Source organism: Bubalus bubalis, chromosome 5 (genome assembly GCF_019923935.1).
Source record: "Bubalus bubalis isolate 160015118507 breed Murrah chromosome 5, NDDB_SH_1, whole genome shotgun sequence".
Classification (NCBI taxonomy): Eukaryota; Metazoa; Chordata; class Mammalia; order Artiodactyla; family Bovidae; genus Bubalus; species Bubalus bubalis.
The window spans coordinates 43,779,803-43,791,960 of NC_059161.1; positions in this window are offsets into that span (position 1 = coordinate 43,779,803).

Consider the following 12,158-nt stretch of genomic DNA (forward strand, 5'->3'; position numbering starts at 1 on the left):
TGTGCTTTAGTTAGTTTTGTTCTGATAGATATAATTTTTGGTTTTCTTTGTTCACCAGCTCAACCTACTGTATTTTATTTTTGTTGGACTGTTTTGATTTTCCTTATGGGCATTTATATATATATGTGTGTATTCAGTAACACTTTTTATTGTTGTTATAAACCTCTGCCTCTACGTTGGGCTTCTGCAGTTCTGTGGAGTTTTCCTTCTTTTTTCTTTCTTTTTCCTTCTTTTTTCTATTTTATAATTTTAATTTTTTAAAACCTATTGTATTTTTTCTACATTTATTTCTTTGTTTGCCTTTCCTACTGTTCTTTTCTCCTTGTAGTTAATCTTTAATGCATATAACTCTTCTTTATCTACCTCTATTTAACTTTGCATATCTATTCTTTCTTTCAACATGTTTGTTAGTTTTGTTTTCATTGTCTTATTCCCTACTTTGCACCTTGTTTTAGTTTTGTTTTCCAGTTTGTACTTTAGTTAGTTTTGTTAACTGGTAAATATAAACTTTGATTTCCTTTGTTTACTGGGTCAATCTACTGTACTTTATTTTTGTTGGACTGTTTTGACTTTGCTCATGGGTGTATATGTATATGTGTATGTTCCATTATTTTAATTGGAGAAGGAAATGGCAACCCACTCCAGTACTCTTGCCTGGAAAATCCCATGGATGGAGGAGCCTGGCAGGCTACAGTCCATAGGGTCGCAAAGAGTCAGACACGACTGAGCGACTTCACTTTCAGTTTTCTTTCATGCACTGGAGAAGGAAATGGCAACCCACTCCAGTGTTCTTTCTGGGAGAATCCTGGGGATGGAGGAGCCTGGTGGGCTGCCCTCTATGGGGTCACACAGAGTTGGACACGACTGAAGTGACTTAGCAGCAACAGCATTATTTTACTTATTATTTACCTGATTTTGTAACTGTCATTTGTTTGTGGTTCACCTTTGGTTTCTTGTTTTTGATATTTGTTTTAATCTCACTTAATGCCATAATGAACCACTTGTGGAATCTTCATTTCTGACCAGAAATCAAGCCCAGAGCCTTTGGAGTGGGAGCACTGACTACAAGATCCTAGACTCCCAGAGAATTCACCCCAGGTAGTATCTAATAGTGAGAATTCACACAAAGGAAGCCACTGTAAAAAAAGACCCGGCATCACCCAACCAGTAGCACCCTGTGCTGGATGCCTCATCTAAACAACAAGCAAAAAAATACACACCCAATCATCAGCAGACAGGATTACCATCTCACTCAGTCTTGCCCATAAGAGGAAAAACAAACAAACAGAAACAGAAAAGCTCAGCACAAATCTCACCCTAGACAAAGCTTACACAAACCACTGGACCAACCTTAGAGAGCAGAAACTAAAAAGAAGAAAGAATTCAACCTTGAAGCCTGGGAATAGGAGACCTCAAACACAATAAGTTAAAAAAAAAAAGTGAAAAGGCAGAGAAATACTACACAAATGAAGGAACAAATCAGAAACACAGAAGTCCAAATAAATGAAGAGGAAATAGGCAAACTACCTGAAAAAGAATTCAGAATAATGATAGTAAAGATCATCAAAAACCTTGAAAACAAAATGGATAGAATGCAAGAATTGATTAAAAAGACAAAAAGAATTAAAGAATAAACATACAGAGACACATAACACAATTACTGAAATTAAAAATACTCTAGAAGGAATCAATAGCAGAATATCTAAAGCAGAAGAATGAATCATTGATCTGGAAGATAAAATGGTGGAAATAACTTCTGAAGTGCAGAATAAAGTAAAATGAATAAAGTAAAAAGAACTGAGGATAGTCTCAGAGACCTCTGGGACAATATCAAAGGCACCAGTATTCAAATTATAGGAGTCCAGAAGAAGATGAGAAAAAGAAAGGGAATGAGAAAATATTTGAAGAGATTATCGTTGAAAATTTCCCCAACATGGAAAAGGAAATAGTCATTCAAGTCCCAGAGGCACAGAGTCCCATACACGGTAAGCCCAAGGAGAAACACACCAAGACACATACTGATCAAACTAACAAAGACTAAATACAAGGAAAGAATATTAAAAGCAGCAAGGGAGAAGCAACAAGTAACATTCAAGGGAAATCCCATACACTTAACAGGTGATCTTTCAGCAGAAACTCTGCAGGCCAGAAGGGAATGACAGGATATATTTAAAGTACTGAAAGGCAAAAATCTACAACCAAGATTACTGTACCTGGCAAAGACCTCATTCAAAATTGATAGAGAAATCAATCAATTTTGTTTCTCAGATGAGCAAAAGTTAAGAGAATTCAGTACCACCAAACCAGCTTTACAACAAATGTTAAAGGGACTTATATAGTCAAGAAACACAAGAGAAGAAAACAGATCTACAAAATCAACCCCAAACAATGAAGAAAATGGGAATAGAAACAGATATGTCAATAATTACTTTAAATGTAAATGGACTAAATGCTTCAACCAAAAGACACAGACTGGCTGAGCGGATACAAAAACAAGACCCATATACATGCTCTCTACAAGAAACCCTCTTCAGACCTCAAGACACATATAGACTGAAAGTGAGAGGATGGAAAAAGATATTCCATGAAAATGGGAAGCAAAAGAAAGCTGGAGTAGCAATCCTCATATCAGACAAAATAGACCTTAAAATAAAGAAGATTACAAGAGATAAGGAAGGACAGTACATAATAATCAAGAGGTCATTCTAAGAGGAAGACACAACAATTGTAAATGTCTGTGCACCCAACATAGGAGCACCTCAATACATAAGACAAACACTAACAGACAAAAAAGAAGTTGGCGGTAACACAATTATAGTAGGAGACTTTGACACTCCACTCACACCAATGGACAGATCATCAAAACAGAAAATTAATAAGGAAACACAAGTCTTAAATGATACATTAGATGAGATGGATCTCATCAACATCTTCAGGACATTCCATCCAAATGCAGGAGAATACACCTTCTTCTCAAGTGCACATGGAACATTCTCCAGGATAGACCATATCTTGGGGTCACAAATCAAACCTCAGTAAATTTAAGAAAATTGAAATCATATCAAGCATCTTCTCCGACCACAACACTATGAGACTACATATCAATTACAAGAAAAATACTGTAAGAAACACAAACACGTGTTGATTAAACAACATGTTTCCAAATAACCATCAGTTTACTGAAGAAATAAAAAAATTCTAGAAACAAATGACAATGAAAACACAACTCAAAATCTAAGGGATGCAGGAAAACAGTTTTAAGAGGAAAGTTTATAGCAATACAATCCTACCTCAAGAAACAAGAAAAGCATCAAATAGACAACCTAACTTTACACATAAAACAACTGGAAAAAGAACAAAAAAGCCCCAAAATTAGCAGAAGGAAAGAAATCATAAAGATCGGAGCAGAAATAAATGAAAAAGAAATGAAATAAGTAATAGTAAAGATTAATAAAACTAAAAGCTGGTTCTTTGAGAAGATAAACAAAATTGATAAAACTTTATGCAGACTTATCAAGAAAAACAGAGAGAAGAATCAAATCGACAGAATTAGAAATGAAAAAGGAGAGGTTACAACAGACAATGCAGAAATACAAAGTATTATAAGAGATTATTATGAACAACTATATGGCAATAAAATAGATAACCTGGAGGAAATGGACAGATTCTTATAAAAGTTCAAACTTCCAATACTGAACAAGGAAGAAATAGAAATTATGAACAAGCCAATTACAAGTACTGAAATTGAAGCTTTGATCAAAAATCTCCCAAAAACCAAAATTGCAGGACCAGATGGCTTCACAGGAGAATTCTATCAAACATTTAGAGAAGAGCTAATGCCTATCCTTCTAAAACTCTTTCAAAAAATTGCAGAGGAAGGAACACTTCCAAACTCTTTCTATGAGGCCACCATCACCATGATACCAAACCAGACAAAGACAACACACACACACACACACACACACACACACAACTACAGGCCAATGACTCTGATGAACATAGATGCAAAAGTCCTCAACAAAGTTTTAGCAAACAGAGTTCAGCAACACATAAAAAAGCTCATACACCATAATCAAGTTGGGTTTATTCCAGAGATGCAAGAATTCTTCAATATACACAAATCAATCAATGTGATACACCATATTATCAAATTGAAAGATAAAAACCATATGATCATCTCAATAAATGCAGAAAAAGCCTTTGACAAAATTCAGCACCCATTGATGATTAAAATTCTTCCAAAAAATGGGCATAGAAGGAACCTACCTCAATATAGTAAAGGCCTACTATGATAATCCTACAGCAAACATTATTCTCAATGGTGAGAAACAGAATGCATTCCCCCTAATATTAGGAACAAGACTAGGGTGTCCACTTTCACCACTATTATTCAACATAGTTCTGGAAGTCCTAGCTCAGCAATCAGAGAAGAAAAAGAAAGAAAAGGAATGCAGATCAGAAAAGAAGAAGTAAAGCTCTCACTGTTTGTAGATGACATGATACTGCCCATAGAAAACCCTAAAGAGAGCATCAGAAAATTCCTAGGGCTAATCAGAGAATTTAGCAAAGTCTCAGGATACAAAATCAATATACACAAATCACTTGCATTTCTATATACTAACAATGAAAAATCAGAAAGAGAAATTAAGGAATCAATTGCATTCACCATTGCAACAAAAAGAATTAAATATCTAGGAATAAACTTACCTAAGGACACAAAAGAACTGTACACAGAAAATGATAAGACACCAATGAAAGAATCAAAGATGACATAAACAGATGGAGAGATATTCCATGTTCCTGGGTAGGAAGAATCAATATTGTGAAAATGACTATACTACCAAACACAATCTACAGATTCAATGCAATCCTATCAAATTACCAAAGGCATTTTTCACAGAACTAGAACAAAAAAATTTCGCAATTTATATGGAAACACAAAAGACCCTGAATAACCAAAGCAGTCCTGAGAAAGAAGAATGGAGCTAGAGGAATCAACCCTCCTGACTTCAGATTATATTACAAAGTTACAGTCATCAAGCCAGTATGGTACTGGAACAAATATAAAAATATGCACCAATGGAACAAGATAGAAAGGCCAGAAATAAACCCATGAACCTATGGGTGACTTATTTTTGACAAAGGAGGCAAGAATATACAATGGGGCTAAGACAGGCTCTTCAATAAATGGTGCTGGGATAACTGGTGGAGCTATATGTAAAAGAATGAAATTAGAACACTTCCTAACACCATACACAAAGATAAACTCAAAATGGATTAAAGACCTAAATGTAAGACCAGAAACTATAAAACTCTCAGAGAAAAGATAGGCAGAACACTTGATGACATAAATCAAAGCAAGATCCTCTAGGGACTACCTCCTAGAGTAGCAGAAATAAAAATAAAAGTAAACAAGTGGGACCTCATTAAACTTAAAAGCTTTTGTATAGTAAAGGAAAGTATAAGGAAGATGAAAAGACAACCCTCAGAATGGGAGAAAATAATAGCAACTGAAGCAACTGACAGAGGATTAATTTCCAAAATGTACAAGCAGCTCATACAAATCAATACCAGGAAAACAAACAATCCAATCAAAAAGTGGGGAAAAGACCTAAACAGACATACAGATGGCTAACAAGCACATGAAAAGATGCTGAACATTATTCATTATTAGAGAAATGCAAATAAAAACCACAATGAGATATCACCTCACAGTGGTCAGAATGGTCATCATCAAAATGTCTACAAACAATAAATTCTGGAGAGGGTGTGGAGAAGAGGGAGTGCTCTTACACTGTTGGTGGGAATGTAAATTGATACAGCCACTATGGAAGATGGTATGGAGATTCCTTAAAAACTAGGAATAAAACTACCATATGACCCAGCAATCCCACTCCTAGGCATATACCCTGAGGAAACCAGGGTTGAAAAAGACACATATATCCCATTGTTCACTGCAGCACTATTTACAATAGCTAGAACATGGACGCAACCTAGATATCCACCAACAGATGGAATGGATAAAGAAGTTGTTGTACATATGCACAATGGAATATTACTCAGCCATAAAAAGGAATGCATTTGAGTCAGTTCTGATGAGGTGGATGAACCTAGAACTTGTTATACAGAGTGAAGTGAATCAGAAAGAGAAAGAATAATATCATATTCTAATACATATATACGGAATCTAGAAGAGTGTTACTGAAGAACTTATTTACAGAGCTCAATGGAGAAACAGACAGAGAAAATAGACTTATGGACATGGGGAGAGGGGAGGAGAGGGTGAGATGTATGGAAACAGTAACATGGAAACTTATATTAGCATATGTAAAATAGATAGCCAATGGGAATTTTCTGTATGGCTCAGGAAACTCAAACAGGGGCTTTGTATCAACCTAGAGGGGTGGGATGGAGAGGGAGATGGGTGGAAGTTCAAAAGGGAGAGGATATATATATATACCTATGGCTGATTCATATTGAGGTTTGACAGAAACCAACAAAATTCTGTAAAGCAATTATCCTTCAAGAAAAAAATTAAAAAATTAATATATAGAAATCTACATTTCTATACACTAACAACAAACTCTCAGGAAAAGAAATTAAGAAAACAATCTCATTTACCATTGGGTCAAAAAGAATACAATATCTAGGAATAAACCTACCTGAGGAGGTAAAAGGCCTATACTTGGTAAACTGCAAGACACTGATGAAAGAAACTTAAGATAATACAAACAGATGGAAAGATATACCATGTTCTTGGATAGGGAGAATTAATATTGCCAAAAGACCTTATTATTCAAGGCAATCTACATTCAGTGCAATCCCTACCAAAAGACCAATGACATTTTTCACAGAACTAACTTTAAAATTTGTATGGAAACAAAAAGACTCTGAATAGGAAAAATTTTTGAGAAAGAAAAACAGAGCCTGAGGAATCATGCTTCCTGACTTCAGACTATAATACAAAACTCTAGTAATCAAAACAGTACGGTACTGACAGAAAAACAGTCACATAGATCAATGGGACAGAACAGAGAGCCCAGAAAGAAGCCCATGTATTTATGGTCAATCTGCAACATAAGAGGCAAGAATATACAATGATGAAAAGACAGTGTCTTCAGTAAGTGGTATTGTAAAAACTGGGCAGCTACATGTAAAAGAATGAAATTAGAGTAATCTTTGTTTTTTATTTCTTGTCTAAGACATCTAGTGCAATACTGAATAGCAGGAACAGTGGGATCTTGTCTGACTACTGATCTTAAAGGGAACGTTTACAGTGTTTCACTACTCAGTATAATGCTTAATAAAGATTTTCTTTTAGATAACACATTACATTACAGAAGTTTCCTAACATTCTAATTGTTTTTAAATAAATGGATGTTGAATTTCACTGAACATTTTTTGTGTATATTGAGAAGTTTACATGCTTTTCTTCTTTACTCTCTTAATATGGAGAATTACATAACTGATTTTCTAATGTTAAAACAATTTTGCCTTCCTGGGGCAAATCCCAATTGGTCATGGTACATTATGCAACCTCTTCATTGTTTACATAGTTCACATAAGGAAAGTTGAACTAAGGGAATATAAGCCACTTTCCCAAGGCCACACAACTCAGGTACTTATTAAAAACCAACTACTGAAAGCTCGACATTCTGAGTAAAGTAGACTGGAAAAAAATGGATTCGACCTAAAAGGCGTTTAGTGATTACCAGCAGACCACTTTGTTCAGAAAGAACCACTCCGTCCCTTGGATAATAACATCTAGTCCTAAACTTGCCTTGCAGTAGTAGGACCCCAATGTTTCATTTAGAGTTATTCAGGGTCCCCATCATCTCATAACCTCTGAGAAATCTCTGAGAAAAACAATTCCATCTTATCAAGGGCCAGAATCCATAGAATTATTTGAGCCTCAAAAACTCAGACTTGATGTGATTACTTTCAGCTAAGTGACTTTATATAGTTGCTGTTTTTCCAGTTCTTTATTATATTTTGATCTATTGTTTAATGTCACAGCTGGAGTTAATATGTATTTTGTTCAATGACTCATTTTGATAACCAAGATACTTGGGTGCCAAGTATTCCAGAGTATTTATGGAGTTTTGTTTTTTTTTTATTATTCAGGTTCACATGTTTATCTGAATTCTCCTCTTTAAGTCTAACAATGCAGTCCCCAGAAATAACATAATCTTTTAAAAATGGGCAAGAACTGAATAACTACAAAAGCAGCAGCCAAAAACCCATGGAGCAGTTCATGTTTATGTCTTGGACATCTATATTTTCTGTCGTTTTTCACCTCGGTTGAGCCTGCCACCATTCATACCTCACTGCCAGTGACTGTACCAAAGTCCCCAAGCTTGTTAAGTGGAAAGTATCCCAGTTTTTTGTGTTATAGTCTCAAAATATTACAGATTAGGTAAACTCTAGTAATCTAAAATAAAAATGAGAAAAATTAATAAAATTTAGAAAATTTTAAAATTTTTCATAAAAATTAGAAAAAGGAGATTTTTGTTGCAGTTATTTACCAGTTTGGTGAAGCTTCTTAAATTGGTAGTTATTTATCAGTTTGGCCAAGTTTCTTAAGTTATAAAATTGATAAAGTGAGCATTAGAGCAAAACTGAAGAAATGAGCACTTTCATACCCTACTAGTGATAGAATTCAAATTTATATTTTTATCTGGAGAACGATGAAATAGTTTCTGTCAACATTTTAAATGCACATAGGTTTTGCCCTAGTAAATCCACTTCTAGTAATTTTCCTAGAGAAATTATAGGACAGATATAGGCAAATATAAATATCCGACAATGTTTTGCAGTATTATTTATGATAGCAAGATTTTTATCAATATGGGATATTTTAAATAAGTTATGGCATATTATATAATGGAATATTATGCAGCCCTTATGAAGGCTGATGTAGGTATATATTTATTAATAAGAAAAGATGTCCTTAATATATGGTTTAGTTTTAAGAACCAAAATATAAAAATAAAACTGTAATCTAGTTTTGTCGAAAAAATTTTTCTGAATATATGAATTAAAAAATTCTGAAAGCCTACCAAGTTAATAGTGGTTATCTTTGGGTGAGGTGATATAATGGATGATTTTCACTTTTCTTTTAAACTTTCTGTATGGGTAGGGATCCTTTATAAGAGAATATATTACTTTTATATTTTCATTTCAGCAAAAGACTTCCTGTGGAAAGTTTTATTAATTACATTGACAGAAGAGCTAAAAATCATAATTTTACTGTAATAACAGAGTAAAACAACAAATTTATCTATAGAAAGAGAACATTTGGTACACATAGTTTACTCATGAATGAGTCAGCCAAATTAAAACCTCAAATTACACCTTTTCCTGTCTCTTTATTGTTAAAGGAGAGCAAATCCCTAGGAGACTATTATAACTCTTGGTAAGACAATTCCCTTTTATCAGGAGCCAGGAACATGGAATTATTTGAAGATTAAAAATTTGGGCTTGATTTGATTACTTCCAGCTAAGTGGTTTTATACAGCTGCCATTTTCCCATTTCTCTATGTTATGATAATCTATTGTTTAATGCCATGGCCAGAATTTACATGTATTTCAATAAATTGCACATTTTTATAACAAAGATATTCACAAGGAAAGGAAGCAATTTTTAAATTTACATGCAAATAATTTTGAAGCATAATTCAAAATTACCTATCCTTGTAGGACTCACTCAGGGTTACCCTCAGGCCAGTAGAAGCCACAATTAAAGCTGCATTTGTTCTAATTATGCCTGGGAACTCTACATCCTCTGTGTAAGAACTCGCTTGGTCAGACTGCACAAGCAGGCTCTTCTGAGTCCCAGTTTCAGAGCAGAGACACTGTTCAGGGAGTCATTTCCCACAATACCAGTGTGCTGCAGTCCACAGGCTCACAAAGAGTCAGACACAACTTAGCACCTGAACACGCACACACACAATCTATCTGTTAAAGAAAAAAGACCTAGTACTTCCTTCAATTCTATACATTTTTGTTCAACTGAAAAGCATGTGGTGGAAGAGGACAAGGGGTTCATGGCTCTGAATGCAAGAACATTCTGTGAGCTATGGGCTAACGCAGGCTGTGGAGAGGGTGCCAGTCCAACCAGGGCTATGGAAGAGCATTGAGTGTTACAGGCAAAGACAGTATCACTGCTCTGAATAGATGGCTGGCTGAGAGAGAAAACTTCTCAGATGCCAGGAATCTGATGTGACTTGAATAGGTTTTTAGTAAGTACACTAAGAGCCAGAGGTTACAAAAGTGCCTAAGACAGAGTGCCTGCACTGGAGAAATGTACAGTCTTCTGAGGGAGCGTGGGGTTCAGGCCCAACCAGCAGAGGAGGTACTTATGGTTGCCCAGAGTACCTGGCACTCAGATGAAAGGCCACAGCCTTGCTTTTCTTACAGAGCCTGCCGCTGCCTGTACAGCCTTTAGCTGTGTGCTGGTCCCATGCCGACCACATCAGGTGTCACAGAAAATATAGATCCTTTTCCACACAGCAGTCCTTCAAGTACTTGAAGAGTTACTGCTGATGCCAAACCAGAATCACTCCCGTTCTCCAAATCCTTTGTGAAACTTTCCTTTTAGAGTGAAGCAGAGGGTGTTTACCTTCCTTGACCTTCCTGACCATTCTGACCTTCCTGGACTTAAGCCAACCAAGAAAGACTGTAGGCTCCTCTCTTGCATTCTAGTCTGTCTGCTCAGTCTCCCTTGGCCTCCTCGCCTACCGTTTAGCCTTGATGCTGTTTGTAGCCTCAGGGTTTTGGCTCCTGATCTCCTTCAGGATTTGGTCCCGGACTCCCCAATCACTGGCCCCTAGGGTTTCCCTCATTCAGTCTCCATGGACTCAGCCCTAAGCTGAAATTGGCCTGATACTGGCCCCTTAATAGTGTTCAGACTCTTCCTGCCAGTGCAAGTCTAGGGTCTCAAAGAAGGACATACATTTGAATCTGACTTTAGGAACTTATAATAGGGGCAAGCAATAAAGAAAAAGGAAAACTTGTATATTCACCAGATTCATACATTCATTACAGTAAAAAAATGTGTGTATGTGTGTGCTCATTCACTTCAGTCGTGTCTGACTCTTTGTGACCCTATGGACTGTAACCCAACAGGTTCCTCTGACTATCAGATCCTCCAGGCAACAATACTGGAGGGGGTTGTCATTTCCCTGGCTAAGGGGTCTTCCCGATTCAGGGATGGAACCCATGTCTCCTACGTCTCCTGCATTGGCATGCAGATTATTTACCACTAAGCCATGTGGGAAGCTCCCATAGTTAAAAATAACACTCTTTAAAAAAAAAAGTGTATGTACAGTGTGTGTACATATGTGTGTGTGTTTGTCTGTATCTGTGTTGGAAATGTAGAATACATTTCTCCCCTGCAATTCTTCTCTTCTTAATCTGAAGTTGTTAAATTTCTAAAACCCAATAAATATTAGCACTTTAAGAAATACACTTGACCCTTGAATAATATACATTTGAACTGGCTGGATCCTCTTATATGCAGATATTTTTCAGTAGTAAATACTACAGTGTTACATGGACTGTTGTTGGCTGAATCCCCAACCGAATGTGGAAGGACCATAGATACCAAGAGCCAATGGTAAATTACACATGTAACATGAATTAATACTTTGATGTTGTTCAGAGTCAAATGTGATAGAACAAGCTGTCTGTTTGTGTGAGCCACATGAGGCTGACCTCGCCCTGACTTGTGGGTTTGGAGCAGAAACCACAAGATGCACCTCCAGTTCTGTACCCTTCATGCGCCCTAGCTCATAGCTGCTCTCTCCTGAACCCTGGTGGCCCTAATTATCCTCCTGGGCATGCATTCTTTCATTTAGGCTTTTCTCCTTTATTTGCGTCTGGCTTATATCTCCAACTAGATTGAAAGGTCCTAGAGGCAGTGTTCCATGCAGACTTAGCAGACCAAGTGTCATAACTTTGTGAAGTCCCAAGTCCTAGAACAATGTTCTACATGTAACAGACATTCAATAAATGGTTGTTGATGGGAATGCTATTACATAGCTGGATATTGGTCTAAGAGGCCTGACTGCACAAATTGCTTAATCCTTAAATAAAAAGCTTAATTAACTGGAAGGAGTACTTTTCTGAACTACAGGTGGTATTTTGAATGCTAAATT